This window comes from Schistocerca piceifrons, chromosome 11 (genome assembly GCF_021461385.2).
Source record: "Schistocerca piceifrons isolate TAMUIC-IGC-003096 chromosome 11, iqSchPice1.1, whole genome shotgun sequence".
NCBI classification, from domain to species: Eukaryota; Metazoa; Arthropoda; class Insecta; order Orthoptera; family Acrididae; genus Schistocerca; species Schistocerca piceifrons.
Window position 1 is genome coordinate 177,783,648 of NC_060148.1, and position 16,855 is coordinate 177,800,502.

General features: G+C 43.2%; 2 protein-coding genes across 2 annotated transcripts in view; one reads left to right on the forward strand and one right to left on the reverse strand.

The window, feature by feature from the left end:
- LOC124719930 (histone-lysine N-methyltransferase EHMT1-like) overlaps positions 1–7,722 on the reverse strand; it is a 99,065-nt gene extending 91,343 nt beyond the window's left edge. The window contains exon 1 of the mRNA XM_047245125.1: positions 7,642–7,722. The gene's annotated coding sequence lies outside the window, so the exon portion shown is untranslated. The remainder of the gene's footprint in view (positions 1–7,641) is intronic.
- Positions 1–16,855, forward strand: part of LOC124719931 — a 156,777-nt gene that overhangs the window by 46,027 nt on the left and 93,895 nt on the right. The window lies entirely within an intron of this gene.

Consider the following 16,855-nt stretch of genomic DNA (forward strand, 5'->3'; position numbering starts at 1 on the left):
GATGAACGCTGACTCAATCGAGACTCACCCCTTTACTCCTCTTTCATATTCATCAAGACGGGACTGGAAAAATTAATCTTGTGGATGTCATGAAAAAATTTGTTTCCCGAACCGTAGAAAGGAAAACTACATTTGGAAATATTACCTAAAATTTTTTAGTCTAAATAAAAACAAAATAAATGTCTTTATTTCAAAACACGTTTTTGTTCTTCCATTATGATGTGATGCACAGTGTTTATAAAATAATAATAAAAGGTTTGTCTACCCGACTGTTAACCACAGTCTACAGTAAATAGGTATTCCTTTTCGTAAATGGTCTAAAAACAAAGTAGGACCAATGTCTTTTTAAAAATTAAAGCAACGAGACAATTTAACAGAGGACGAACCTTAAAATTGGGTCCATATTATTATTTAACGAGTTCGTTTCTGTAGAACAGCGCTGCGTAACTAACACACCTTCCCACACAGTCGGTATATATGTATTCTTAACGGTTTGGCTGAAAGACGAAATCAGCAAATGGGTTCCCCAAAGAAATGGTTGGTACGCCACTGGTCGTTCTAATTAACAGCCTTGACGCCACATCAAGTCTTCTCTTCTGCGGTTTCCTTTATTTATTTATTTATGTCTTCACAACACAGCGGACCACGTGAGCAGAACCGTTGTTCCAGCTCCACGTACTGGAAACAATGTCTTGTGTTAGTACCGCGTGCCTGGAGTGCATGGAAGCGAAGGTGGTTACCGTTTTCCAGTATCTATGTCCATTAAAACGTAACAGGAACTTAATTCCGTAGATTACAATTTAATAAGCAATGACTCCGAAACAAGCCACCTAAACTTCGCTAAAATTGAATATAATCTGGCTTCTGTTCCGACTGCTGTTTTCGGCCAATCACAGCACAGGACAACTGTTGCCACGAGATCAGGCACTGACGTCACACTATTTGTTAATGACGGGAAAATTCTCCGTGCAGCTTCGTGTGCGGTATGTGGGTAACAATGAAATTTCCATCCCGACGACAAATTTATTACCGTCTATTCATTTACATGCTGATCAGTGAACGTTCTCATCTAAATTCTGGCCTCCATATAACACTACACATTTGCAGTCTAAGATCATACGGTCAGAAACACCAAATGAACGACTAGTAAAGATATTGTTCTCCGGCTTAGACAGAAAACACATTAAACTGCACATGACTATTGATGCACGAATTTCGTGAAACAAAATGTACCAGTAGTACTCTACAAGGTGTGTCGATACTAGCAATTCAAAAATGTGGTACCTGTTAGTACCACTACCCATCTAGTTTGACCGATCACCAAAACGCCGGATAAGCCACTCCCGAATGCAGAATGTGTGAAATACCTATAGCAACAAAAACTAATTTATTCCCCCTTATAAGACATGCTTCGCTAAGTAAAGCTCCCTTTCAGTCTAAGGTACTTAAAAGTATCAGCACACTGTGCCTAAGCCAAGAATGTAGGAGGAAAATAAATGTGTTCTGTCTGTGCACGCAGGACGTCCCGTGAAATTACGACACAGGCCAAAGTAAATATCTGACATCGGCAGGGCACTCATGGGAGAATTCTTTTGTCGTTCTAACGTTTGCTGAAGTTACCTTGCATTTTAGGTTTTAATTTGGAAGGTACGATACACAGGGTGAGTCAGGAGGAAAGGTACGTGTTTTGACGGGTGATGGCGTTAGTGATTCTGAACAAAAAACTTGATGTGGATGTATGGCCTATTCGTAATGGTTTCCCAGATACAACACTTAAGGTACATTTCTATTTACGTTCTGTATTATTGTTTTTTTACAACCTACCACAGTAACACACATGAAGTGGAGACGAGCGTTTTGGTTACTGGACGCTTTCGGTCTATCAGGAAGGAAAACTGCCTCAAACTGGCCTACAAAAAGCGCGTACGCTACAGCGCACGCGCGAGATTTTCAATATTCTCGCGATGTCTCTGCGCAAACTGTTAGTTCTAGACAAAAAATAAATAGGACTTTTTAGTAGCAAAGCTAGTTTAATTGTGTACTAAGACACGTTTTCCTTGGAATGTGCGGTTTTCGAGTTATTAAAGAATAACGTACAGAAGTAATAACAAACATTCTATCTCGGAAACCATTCGCAATATGCCATATGTCCACTTGAAGTTGTTTGTTCAGTATCACTTATACTACCGCATCTGAAAGCATGTACCTTTCCTCCTCGCTCGCCCTGTATGTGGCAAAGTGCCTTAATTACAGTGCAAAGTGGACATCAGGCGCTGCTGCATAGCAATCCGTTGCCCATTCACATCCAATGGATTACCCGTCTCCAACCATACCGTCTTATTCCAACCTCTAACCTAGACCACCTCCTTACGCTACAGACCTGTCTATCAGCGTAACCAGGGTTTCAGGGACGTAGAGAGGAGCTTATATCACTCCTTGATCCTGAACGTTTGTCTACTGTTCGCATTCCTATTTTTTCGTTTACTTCAACGAAAGACGTTGAAATTACTCTTTGCGTATTAGTATCAAGAGATCCGCTTGCTGTGATATAAACTGTATTGCTTGCTCTACGTAATAACAATACACTTTACATTATAGGCGACTACAGCTATAAGAATGTATTCTCGTTAAATCCGCACTAGCAGTTGATTAATCCTTTATTTAAGCTAATAAAGTGTTACTCAACAACTCCTGTGCCTTTGTTTAACAAGAATATATATGTGAATCCTCAGTTTCTACCAAGCGACAATTGTGTCGTAAAGACATTTAAAAAACTTTGGACGATAAATTTATCTCGCGACGAAGTAAATGTACACGAACCTCGTGTATCACCGACCGCAAAGGCGGCGTAACATTTTATAGTAAATATTAAATTTAATCTTCGTATCAAGGAGTAAACTCCTTAAATGTAAACTGCTATGCAATTAATACGGGAGAATAACGCTCCTTGATTGTTGTTCTCTCCCTCTCTTCGCTTGTTTCTAGTAATAGGTAGAAGACATACTGTACCACGTACGTTAGTTGTTGCTAATATAGTACCTTAAAATTTAAATGTGCGTTATTTCGAAGTACAGTGAGCCCTCATGATCCCTGCATCGAATTGTTTTTTCTTAAGACGCTTGCAGCTCTACAATTTTAGCGGCCTCTGCTTCAACAGACGCCATTGCGCATCGCCTTATAATGCAAAATGATAGCGGAAGCTCAGATCGCCCGCTTCAACATTTAAGACATTTTTTCACAGCAGTCAACTGCAGACGAGAGCAACATTAGTTTTGAGATTTTACTTTCCAGCTTACGCCAAGAGCCAGGATTCGACTACCATATGCAATCCCAAAGAAAGCAGGTGTTGACAGATGTGAAAATTACCGAACTATCGGTTTAATAACTCACGGCTGCAAAATACTAACACGAATTCTTTACAGACGAATGGAAAAACTAGTAGAAGCCGACCTCTGGGAAGATCAGTTTGGATTCCGTAGAAATATTGGAACATGTGAGGCAATACTGACCCTACGACTTATCTTGGAAGCTAGATTAAGGAAAGCCAAACCTACGTTTCTAGCGTTTGTAGACTTAGAGAAAGCTTTTGACGATGTTGACTGGAATACTCTTTCAGATTCTGAAGGTGGCAGGGGTAAAATACAGGCAACGAAAGGCTATTTACAATTTCTACAGAAACCAAATGGCAGTTATAAGAGTTGAGGGGCATGAAAAGGAAGCAGTGGTTGGGAAGGGAGTGAGACAGGGTTGTAGCCTCTCCCCGATGTTATTCATTCTGTATATTGAGCAAGCAGTAAAGGAAACAAAACAAAAATTCGGAGTAGGTATTAAAATCCATGGAGAAGAAATAAAAACCTTGAGGTTCGCCAATGACATTGTAATTCTGTCAGAGACAGCAAAGGACTTGGAAGAGCAGTTGAACGGAATGGATAGCGTCTTGAAAGGGGGATATAAGATGAACATCAACAAAAGCAAAACGAGAATAATGGAAGGTAGTCGGATAAGTTGGGAGATGCTGAGGGTATTAGATTAGGAAATGAGACACTTAAAGTAGTAAAGGAGTTTTGCTATTTGGGGAGCAAAATAACTGACGGTCGAAGTAGAGAGGATATAAAATGTAGACTGGCAATGGCAAGGAAAGCGTTTCTCAAGAAGAGAAATTTGTCAACATCGAGTATTGATTTAAGTGTCAGGAAGTCAAAATGGTTCAAATGGCTCTAAGCACTATGGGACTCAACTGCTGTGGTCATAGGTCTCCTAGAACTTCGAACTACTTAAACCTAACTAACCTAAGGACAGCACACAACACCCAGCCTTCACGAGGCAGAGAAAATCCCTGACCCCGCCGGGAATCGAACCCGGGAACCCGGGCGTGGGAAGCGAGAACGCTACCGCACGACCACGAGATGCGGGCTGTCAGGAACTCATTTCGAAAGTATTTGTATGGAGTGTAGCCATGTATGGAAGTGAAACATGGACGATAAATAGTTTGGACAAGAAGAGAATAGAAGCTTTCGAAATGTGGTGCTACAGAAGAATGCTGAAGATTAGACGGATAGATCACATAAGTAATGAGGAGGTATTTAATAGGACTGGGGAGAAGAGAAGTTTGTGGCACAACTTGACTAGAAGAAGGGATCGATTGGTAGGACATGTTCTGAGGCATCAAGGGATCACCAATATAGCACTGGAGGGCAGCGTGGAGGGTAAAAATCGTAGAGGGAGACCAAGAGGTGAATACACCAAGCAGATTCAGAAGGATGTAGGTTGCAGTAGGTACTGGGAGATGAAGCTTGCACAGGATAGAGTAGCATGGAGAGCTGCATCAAACCAGTCTCAGGACTGAGGACCACAACAACAACAGCCTGAACATGATGGTAAGAGGAGTAAGAGGTGTGGCTAGAAAAAAAACGGACTAGTACTGGTGAAACAATAAAACGAATGCAATAAGGCTGAAAGTCGCGTGGCCTGTCACGTGACTCTCGCTCCGCCTACTGCTCGAGTTTCATCTGCCTCCTGCACTCAGTCTGCCCGTGGCGTCTGTTTTAAGTAGTTGACGTTTTGTCTGTGCGTCGGAAAACGTTGAATGTACAGAAAGAACAGCGTGTTAACATCAAATTTTGTTTCAAACTAGGAAAATCTGCAAGTGAAACGTTTGTAATGTTACAACAAGTGTACGGCGATGATTGTTTATCGTGAACACAAGTGTTTGAGTGGTTTAAACGATTTAAAGATGGCCGCGAAGACACCAGTGATGACACTCGCACTGGAAGACCATTGTCAGCAAAAACTGATGCAAACATTGAAAAAATCGGTAAACTTGTTCGACAAGATCGCCGTTTAACAATCAGAGCAGTGTCTGAGTTAACAGGAGTTGACAAGGAAAGTGTTAGGCAGATTCTTCATGAAAGTTTCAACATGAACAAAGTGTGTTCAAAAATGGTTCCAAAGTGTCTCACAATTGAACAGAAGGAACGCCGAAGAATGATTTGTTCTGACATCCTGGAAAACATTGAAAGTGATCCCACCTTCTTACAAAATGTTATTACTTGCGATGAATCGTGGTTTTTTACTTACGATCCCGAAACTAAACGCCAATCGATGCATTGGAAAACTCCTGGTTCTCCACGATAAAAAAAAGCACGAAAGTCAAAATCGAAATTCAAGGCAATGATGATTGTTTTTTTTTTATTTGACATCAAAGGGATTGTGCACATTGATTGGGTACCAGAGGGACAAACAGTGAATCAGCATTACTACATTAGCGTCCTGGCTACCCTACGTGAGCGAGTACGGAGAAAACGGAACGATCTGTGGAGAAAAAAGTCATGGATCCTTCACCAAGACAATGCCCCAGCTCACAGTGCGTTGTCAGTGAAGACGTTTTTGGCAAAACACAACATTCCCATCTTAGATCATCCACCCTACTCACCTGATTTGGCCCCCTGTGACTTTTTTCTTTTCCCTAAAGTCAAGTCAGCTTTGAAAGGAACTAGATTTGAGACTGTTGAAGCAGTAAAAGAAAAAGCGACGGAAGTAATGTATGGACTTACCGAAAATGATCTGCAGCATTGCTATGAACAGTGGAAAATTCGTATGGAGCGGTGTAGAGACCGAGGAGGAGAGTACATTGAAGGAGATAACATGAAATTGTAAATAATTGTAAATAAATGTTTTTTCCAGCATCAGTCCGGTTTTTTTCTAGCCGCACCTCGTATTCTTCAAGTGTTGCGTGGGTCCACAGCAATTTCAATATTTGAGTCCATGCTCTTCAAGTACAAATACGCTGAGGCTAATAATACATTCAACAATTTTTGCATCTTGGACCACACAATTACGCTCACGCGTCTTTTGAAGACTCCGAACAAATGAGAAAAATATAAATAAATAAGACTCCTTCCGAAGAGACACTTCACAACCTTTTGTTGTCGATCAGTCCACGAGCGAACTGCCAGTTGGTGAGTCCAACGGACATACTGTGAACCAGAAGTTCGCCTGTGCACTGCTCCATCACGAATATGGATAATAGTTTACTGCAGTAACATCTGTAATCGTCACACCACGTCTTTCTATATCGCTCTGACCAATGATGAAGACTTTTCAGAAAATACATTGAGGACGACTGGTTTTAGCAAAAAATATTTTCAATATGTGTGCTTAATGTGCAGTATTGTTTTCCTCATTCAAATACTTATTTGTTAGAAAAGGGAGTACTGTTTGATAAGTGTAAGCCACAGTCAATCTGAAGATACACGATTATTAGCCTACGTGAATGCAGTACTAAACCCATAACGGCGAACATTTTGAGGTCAACGTAAGAATTCATTGATTTCTGCATCTACACAAATACACTAAAGACGAAATGGAGCAACAGGCGGAATTGTCGCCGAAAACATGACTCCACAAAAGTAAAAATATCAACTTGCTGTTTGCTAATACAGGACAGGGAGAAACAAGCTATTAGAATCGTTGGACTAAATAATTGTTAGGCTCAAGTGCTGTATTCGGCTGCTTTCGTAAAGCTGAGGGCTTCCGAAATATCCGATTCACTGCCGCACGACGTCATTGTCAATAAAAGGCGTCTCACATAGTTTGATGTCGCGCGACTAATATAGTATCATACTGTCCCATGTTCTACGCAGCGACCAGACAGAACGTAGTTCTTTAATTCAAGAGTGGGTTAAGTTCTGTCCTAGCATCGCACCTGCTGAAGATAGAAGGAAAACCTTTTATTCCACGACAAAATCTGTGTCCCACCATTCCGTTATATTATTCCCCACCTACAAGCATGGTAGTTGTTTTATGCAACAGAAGTAACGAGTACAAACCAATATTTCGAGAAAACAATTCAACAAAATGGCGCGAAAACGACAAAAAAAATCTAGTCCGTGACTGTGCTTTTCATTCATGCCTACAGTCAGTGAAACAGCAGATTTAACTGGAATTTCGATAGCGCTTTGAAATAAGATTTTAAATACGAAATTCGCTAGTATTTTGAGAGCGTAGTAACCTTCATAGTTTGCTTTACACGCAATAGCCTCGATGGAGAACACTTGAGACCGTACAACTACCACGGCTTTGCAAAAACAAAAAAGAAAATAATCCAACATAGCGGGAACGAATGGAAATGGTCACCTTTACCTTATTAACGGAGAAGTAGATATCAACTCGGAAGCTGCAGCACAAAATGCGGACGCACGTCTACACACTGGAAACTGCTCGCTACAAATGCGTCAGACAACAGAAGGCGCAGTAACAGCCACGCTGCAGTGCTGCCAACTGCTGAGGTGGCGGCAGGTACCATCTGCAGCCAGCCTCTCACAGGTCTGTGGTCTGCTCACGCAGTACTGGCTCTGGAATTTCTGTAACAATGAGACGTTAAAAAGAATAAACACAGTAATACGTCTCCATTGTGTCACACAACGATGAAGTACATTATAATGGCGATAGGACTTCTGATAGCTTTTCTTATAAAATTATAAATATAGAACAGAGAAGAAATGTGAAGTGCAAAAATATTTTTTGTGTGTCATCCATTTCTGGGAAACGAACGATATGTTAATATTCACTTTAACTGCTCCAAAGGAAATATGAAACATTCCTTTAACAGTCCTACACACAGCTAATAAACACACTCTTCATAAAGCCATCTGCCGGTACCGCATCTGGTTCGTCCTGTAAACACTATCATATCTGTTCTGGAAATGAGGTTACCGATGCTGAATTTCTTACAGTGTTTTTAAGGTAAAAAACAATACAACCGCATTCAATCATTTTACCGGTTTAAGCACATTCGTTTTATCAATGATTAAGTATGGAACTCCTGAGAATGCGGTCAGCACCTTTGTCACGTCACGCCTGGCATGTGTAACGGTGCTGGATGACAAAACCTCGCTCAACCAGCACTGCTCAAGTTATATAAGTTGCAGATACGTCACTGAATGACTTACAAACGTAATGACATTGTTTTGAATTCCAGCACATTTAATTGCACTAGCACATCGTAGTAATGAATAAGACGAATTTATTTTTGCGTGAATTCTCCGTGCCCTGCAGCCCACAGAGCTTTGTCGCTGCCTCAAGCGACTGACTGTTGCTGCTGCTGCTCCGGAATGTCGGCAGTTTAACTTCCTCTGGAACAATGGCCGTTTTATGAAGTAAATGGAAACGGGAAAAAATGATAATTAATGTGCAAACAGCATTGAAACTTTTTATATAGTAGGTAATAAGCAAATAAACTTGTAAACAATAAATTACGTCGGTGGGGCACACAAAATTGTGATTAGGCTGCATAAGGACACATTTAGAGGTATGGCTCCACAGACAAATTCGGAAAAGTTATCTTTCTTCCCACATGAGATTACGTATTGTGTTCTTTACTGAAAAACGACACTGACTTCCGCTAACCACTTGTGGCGTCATGTTTGCATAACACTTCCGCCTCCCTACAGCAAACAGTTGTGTGCTCAATTACGCAATCTGTCGGCCTATAAAAACAGTTATTTATTTTCGCAGTAGTCATGGACGGGATATAAAAACTTGTCATCTCCTGGCTTCTTAATTATCACGTCAGCATTCAAACGTGTTATGTGAGCGTCGACCAGCGGTTTGTTCACATGCCGTGATAATGATTTACTATTGTGAAACAGCGGCTAGAGCTCGTATGCAGACGTGGAAAGCGTATCGCAAAAGTGGTCGTTCATTCCAGCAGAAACTACCTGCCTTATTCGTCACCAGAAAATGATACTTACTGATGTAAGCGGCAGTAATTTTTCTCTCTCCAAAGTTAAATGTTTCCTCAGCTCTTCATTGTAATTACATTTTTCCTCAGTTCAAGGGTTTTCAGTTCTTTAGCAGTGCGTAAACGAACAATTAATAAGACGTGAAATTTATAAAACGCCGTGAAAACAGCACTGTGCCGCAAAATTCCGTTAAACCGCAAAAGGAATATTTCTCAGCGACATTCCTGTGACGCACGCTTTCGGCGTTCTTGGCGCGTTAAACGTGAATAACGAATCAAGATCCGGACGAAACTCTCAGCCGTCTCCTTCTGGACCAGCTGACTGCAGCCGTGCTGCCAAAGAGGGTGTCGACGTCTGCGACACTGCTTCCACCATGCTTGAAATGTAAACAGGTCTTGGAAATGACTGTAGACCGTTAACGCTAAGACAACAGCCGTCAAACCAGCATCGGAGACGAATTTGCTAACGTAGAAAGCTACTTATGAAAGTTCACGTATATTTTAGAACCGACAGAGCTTGGTCAGTTATTGGCCTCACCAAGAAAATACATTCAGCACCCGAAAAGTTTCCTCGTTTTAGGAAGTTACGAATTTCAAGGGCGCACTTTTGTTTGGCTCTAGCACCCTGTAATCGAAAAAGCCTGGCCTTACGTTCTTCTTATTAGAATATAAGTACCCTAAAAAGATCCGTGCTTCTCTCAAGAGAAGAATTTATGCCCATTTAATACGGCTCATTTTTTCGAGTATAGTTATTCATCCACTTTGAAAGCGATCGTGTGTAGCTGACCGGGCATCAGACGAGAAACTTGGATTTTTTATCGCTTTGTTTTCTCCTCGATAAAGGGATCACGTGTGCTCTTTTCACAACATGCTGATAACATTTCTGTAGCGTCTTCCATCTCGAAGTTCTACAGTAGTGTGTTTCACATTATTGCTATATAATGAAACCATCCCGCAATTAGTGGGACTACAGGGGGGCAGTCTCTGCAAACCGATCTGCCAGTGGCAATTCCGCACTCAGGTGGGAATGTGTCTTTACTCGATGAGGAGTTTGGTCGCCATCCCTGAACTCCTAAGGTTTTCCTGTGAAATATGCTTCCAGCACTTGTTTCCGCAATCAGCGTAATGCTGGTCGCTTAATAAACCGGCTATGAACGCCTCAAAGGTCGTGCGCGAGACTTTTGAACGTCCCCCTACGGCCAACTCACGATTTCTCAGGCGTCCGTAAGGAATTCCTGCTCTGCATTATTTGTCTGTCTCCTCTCCGTGTTACATAAAGACTGGCGAGTTCACTTCGTCAAGACAGTTGCATTGCAGAGACCATGTGTGTCAAAATCATGGACCTCGGGACGTTTGTTGATCCTGTTGGAATCGATTAATGTGTAACATGTAACAAGATGACTAGAGAAAAACGGTTTCCGGAATTTGCGTCACTATTTCATTACAGCCAAGTTTTCCAAGGGACTCTATTAGATACATACAGTTCAGTTTCAAAGTCACACTCCTTGTCGACGTCTGTGTCGGCATGGTAGCTCAGTGTGTTGCCGGCACGGTAACTCTGCGTGTTCGGTCAAAGGGTTAGCTGCCCCCTGTAGTAAAAAAACTGAGTCAATGGATCGACGACGAACTGAAACGGGTGTCTTGCGACGTACGACCCGAGCAGATACAACGAACAAAAACGAACAAAGTGAGATTAAAAAAAAAGTGTGTTCGGTCAGCGTCATATCTGCCGTCTATAATAAAATTAACTGAGTCAGTGGACAAACGATGAACTTGAACAAGAGCCGTGGAACGTCCGCCACGAACGAATACAAAAATCAAAATGAGATAAAAAATATCGGTAACCTAGCAGATTAGTAATTATTATTCTCTGTATATCATGGTCCACGGGTTCAAGCCTCTTCCAAGTCACTTTTTTTTCTCGTTCAATTTGAAATAGCTATATCTCGTAATTGTAAAATTCATCATCATTTTTTATGAATAATGCACGCCTTATTCTTTCTAATTACATTATTACACACGAAATTCCTGTTTTCATTTCAAATACAAATTATTAATTATCGATGTTCTATGAAGCATTGTTAATAAATGTTAATAAATGATAACAATGTAATATTTAAGGCAAAAATGAAACGCCAAATACTCTTTATTTGGACTATCCGGATTGTTTTATACCAAAGATGTAGATAAGTACCGCAGGAACATGGAAAACAATCACTTTCTCAGCATCTAGCACACCATACAAATGCTGCCTTTTAACATTTTCCACTGTGCCATTACAGTATGAACCCAACAGAGCTGATCTGGAGCCAAGTTAAGGGATCTGTCCCGAGAAATAACAAAACACTGTTAATCTGCCACACGTGCTGGAACTAACAAACGCAGCTTTTTCACATGTCAGTGCCGAACGCTGGAGGGATCCAGGACGGCAGAAAAGAAGAGGAGAAGTGCGGCGCCTGGTTGGCTTCGTGGATTCTGTTGCTGATCGACTAGTCGTCAGAGTAGTGAATTTCTCGGATACGGGTGAGGAAGGAGCTAAGAGTCTACCTGACGACTGACTGCAATCAATACCTTCATTAGCTTCAGTATTCAACATTACGGTGAAATCCCTGCGGTAGGCTTTTGTATCATACATAGCTCGGTCAGAAAAATTACCCTTTTCACCACACTAGCTAAGAACGAGAGCAGTGCTGGACTTATGTCGAATATTATGTCATTCGTTTTAAAAATTAAGTGACATTTGAAGCTATATTGTTTCTTTGCCCGTCTCTTTCTGCGTCTCAACTGCAGCTGGTCTCAGCAGTGCAGGTTAGTTGGACCGCTAGCTGGCCACTGCTGTCCGAGTTTAATGCGCCGCTGAAGCTGTTGTACCGCGTCATAGCTCAGTCTGTGTGTCTGTGCAACACAGCATAAAACGTGTCCTTGTGATCGCACTTGACTGTACTGGACACAGCTTGGCTTCCGCTCCACGTGAAACGAAATCCAATGAGATCCGAGCAAACGCGGAGGAATAGATGGCGTAATCTTTACATCAGGTTTATTATTACGACGAACAGAGTATAGCGCCGCGGAACGTTGGCAGTTTGAAGTCTCCCACGAGTCGTGGCGGTTTTCTGAGGTGAATGAAATTTACACCCCAGTGTTGATCGTCGCAATGAGAGTGAATTCCCACTTGACGCGACGGCTTAATTTTTAAAATCCACCCACAGCAGAAGGCCGCGTGTCCCGCGAGATGCCAGCCGCGTGTCCCCCCCACGTGTGGATCACACTCCCAGCCGCTGTCCAGTTGCGCCATTTTAATGCATCCGGACAGAGCTGTTCTGCACTCCGCACGTCCCTGCACGGCCTTCTGCCACACAAGCCTCCAGCAGGCGTCACCCTGCACTCCTGAGAAGGGGGAGGCCGTGTGAGGAAATCTTCCGGAAAACACGTCAAAACATACGGTCAAAACGTTCAGTCCAAGCCAGTTAACGCACCAGATACTGTCTTATTATGTTCACCTGAATGACACGCGTTACGCGTAATATGCGTAGTGGTAAGGGGTGGAATGCATTTACACTCCGTGATAAACAAAGTAAGAGCCTACGGAATATCAGACCAGCTGTGTGGCTGGATTGCGGAGTTTTAGCAGACAGAACACAGCATGTTGTTCTCAATGCAGAGACGTCTACAGACGTTAAAGTAAACTCTGGCGTGCCACAGGGGAGTGTTAAGGGACCACTGCTTTTCACAATATAAATAAATGACCTAGTAGATAATGTCGGAATTTCCATGCGGCTTTTACGGAACGATATGAAGTGGAATGATCATATAACATTAATTGTTCATAAGACAGATGCCAGTTTGAGATTCATTGGGAGAGTCCTTAGAAATGTAGTCCATCAACAAAACAGGTGGCTTACAAAACACTCGTTCGACCTATACTTGAGTATTGCTCATCAGTGTGGGATCCGTACCAGGTCGGGTTGACGGAGGAGATAGAGAAGATCCAAAGAAGAGCGCCGCTTTTCGTCACAGGGTTATTTGGTAAGCGTGATAGCGTTACGGAGATGTTCAGCAAACTCAAGTGACAGACTCTGCAAGAGAGGCGCTCCGCATCGCGGTGTAGCTTGCTGCCCAGGTTTCGAGAGGGTGCGTTTCTGGATGAGGTATCGAATATATTGCTTCCCCCTACTTATACCTCCCGAGGAGGTCACGAATGTAAAATTAGAGAGATTCGAGCGCGCACGGAGGCTTTCCGGCAGTCGTTCTTCCCGCGAACCATACGCGACTGGAACGGGTAAGGAAGGTAATCACAGTGGCACGTAAAGTGCCCTCCGCCACACACCGTTGGGTGCCTTGCGGAGTGTAAATGTAGATGCAGGTGCAGATGTAGATGAAGACGTATAATGGCTAGAAAAATTCCTCTCGACTCAAGGCGATATCTTAATCACGTACATGGAATGACCACATGTGCTGACACCACCCACCGATTGTTAAAATGTAACAAAAAAGCTGACTGCATCGTGTGTTTTGCGTCGACACGGAGTATCATCGCAGGGTGAGAAACTGTTTTACTTCGTGGCAGTGTGTGCAGCTGTTGTCCTTCGGCTCCTACGGATGGCATTCCTACCTGGCAGCGGATAAGAAAAAACATCTGTCGGTGGCCTTCAGACACTGCACACGTCAGGAGGAGGACCGCATTCAGCTAACAACTAATTTACTCAAAAGGCGATATGAGCAAAAAAAAAAAAAAAAGTCGGCAATATTATTCCGTCGCGTAGCTGGCTACGGCCGATCGCGAGAACAAAGGCCACCAAAGCTTTATTTTACGGTGCTGGACTGCTGCGTCCACTGCTCTTTGGCGTATGTGAAACTTACCTTACACCATAACGATACGCACATAGACGGCACATGCCTCTACCCTTGCCGTGTAAAGGTTCGAAACCGAGTGGATTAGACAGTTACAGTATCTGTAGCTGGAACCAAGCTCTGGTTTCAACAACTAATCTCCCTGTTGTATTAGTGTCACACACGTAGTAATTCAGATAACCTAATTTCCTCGAAGCTCGCAGTGCTGTTGCGATAAGTATCCTTGTTACGTTTGGCCACTTGGAACGACAGCAAACGTTTAAACACTGTCCCGACACTTCCGTATTTCCACGAACGACAGACTTACACTCATTCTATGAATTCCTCTTCTTGTTGGACTGGAGCTCGTTTAGCTGGCCGCTTCCACAACCCACCCAAGGATTTTGAAACAGCTCCGCTGCATAGCTTGTGCAGTCATTTGGCTGAAAACTCTCATTTTTGAAAGAAAGTGTACAAACATTCCTCACTGTTCTGTTACTGGCGAACTGTAAAGACTCTTGTTTCTCGTGTGGTTGTGGTGGTCGGCAAGCACTTGCATCTTAAGCAGCGCCGACAATTCACCTCCGTCAACCCAGCCCTGGAAACACGTATCAAGATGTAGACGCGTACTTTTGTAAATTTACGCATATTCCGTAACCATCGCGTCAGGACTCGTTCCGACACACACGGCCGTGTTATCGCAACACGCAGACCCGCGCCCTGTTTATTACGACCGACTCTGCAACGCCACACATGCAATGCAGCTCCGACCATCGACACAGCTTGGACTCACTGTCTTCTTACTAAGACGATACGTTTAGTATTCCAAAAGATTTGTTTTCTTATTAAGTGTGGTGTCACCGCCAGACACCACACTTGCTAGGTGGTAGCTTTAAATCGGCCGCGGTCCATTAGTACATGTCGGACCCATGTGTCGCCACTGTCAGTGATAGCAGACCGAGCGCCACCACACGGCAGGTCTAGAGAGACGGACTAGCACTCGCCCCAGTTGTACGGACGACTTAGCTAGCGATGCACACTGACGAAGCCTCGCTCATTTGCAGAGCAGATAGTTGGAATAGCCTTCAGCTAAGTCAATGGCTACGACCTAGCAAGGCGCCATTAGCATTACATTGCATGTATCTACAGAGTCTCACTTGTATCGTCAAGAGCGATGTACAACAAGGATGGATTAAAGTTTATTCCAGCAGCTACGTACTTTTCTTTATAGCATTCATTACGTCTCCTGTTTCGGACCTCTCTAGCCTGCGTGAGTTTAACGCGTGCATTCGGCCTCCTCAACCAAGTAGTGTGCGTAGTGTTGGCTAACTGCTAACACTACATTAAGCTTTAGCATTCAAGTGGTGTACTTTTTGTTCTGCTACACTGTTATATACTTTCAAGATGTACAAAGAGCGTACATTTAATCGACCGTTACGAACACGGCCGGTTACATTTACGAAACACACAAATTTCCATCGCTTTGTTTTCTGCATCGAGAATCGAATCGTGGAACCTTTGTTGTCAAAGAGTTTTCTTTGTAGTTTGCGTGCTCCTCTGCGAAGTACTGCTGTGATTTCTTACACGTTCAAGCCACGTATCAAATCGGTATGACAGTTGCCTTGATGACAACAGAGAAGAAGTTTATCATTTGTAGGTGCTCGTACGAAGTTAGATGTCCACTCTGCGACTTGTCTGAAAAGTCCATAGTAGAAAACTGCTTTATTTGGGAAGTGAGTCGGTAGTTAGTGACGGTAGCAAACTTTTGCCCACAGCTGAATCTCCTTTTCCAAACCAGAGAAGCCATGAAATGAGCTCACCATTATTAGCGAGGCGATGAAGTGATTTGACCAAGGCGGGCTAAATCCTCTGTTTTTACTTTGACTGCTTAGGAGAATAGACTGAAACTGCATTGTGTTGTCTCCCTTAATCCACAGAAAACGCGATAAGAAATGTTACGTTCTTTCATTGAGCTACAGCTACAAAAAGGGCTGCATCACACCATCGTAAACGCAATTAGTCAGTATCACATAAACGCACAATTACGATGAGGCGGTGTTTATAAACTGCTACGAAAACAGCCGTGGGCAGAAAATTCCGTTATGACTGGGAACGGAGTTGCTCGCGACGCCATTCTTGCAGCAGACGCTGTCCGTGTTCTCGCCGAGTTAAGCTTTAGTAACAGTTCGAGATTATTTTGAAAATGGCCATCGCCTTTTTTTTCCTCGGGACCGTATCACTGTCGTCGTGCTGCCAGGAAACACGTCGATGTCTGCGACGCCGCGTCCACACTTCGGGGCGTAAATGATTCCACGATCTGCTGTGTAGAGCAACCGCTGTCCAGTTTGAAACTATTGTTGCCAAATCTAATCTGTGCGGCGTCTCTGATGACAGAAAACGTAGAGCCGTTTTATGATACAAGGAAATCTTTATCGTTCGGTTTTCCGTTGATAACAGTGCTGTAAATATTTCTGCCTGAAACACAAGTGTAAATACTATAACTAGATAAGCCGGATTTATTTCTCCGCGAATTCTCCGCCCCCTGTGGCCGACAGGGCTTTCTCACCGCCCCAGCGACTGACTGTTGCCGCAGGCGCGACGAAACGTCGGCAGCTTAAAGTTACGTTGTGCAAGACGCGACAGTTGGCTGCGACTGCGACGCTGCCCCCTCCTCTTTTCCCACCCTGGCAGACGGCGACACGGCCGCAACACGACTGGAGTCGTCGCTGTTTCCCAAGCTCCGGTCGGCGGCGGCGGATTCAAATACATAAGAAAAATAAGAAT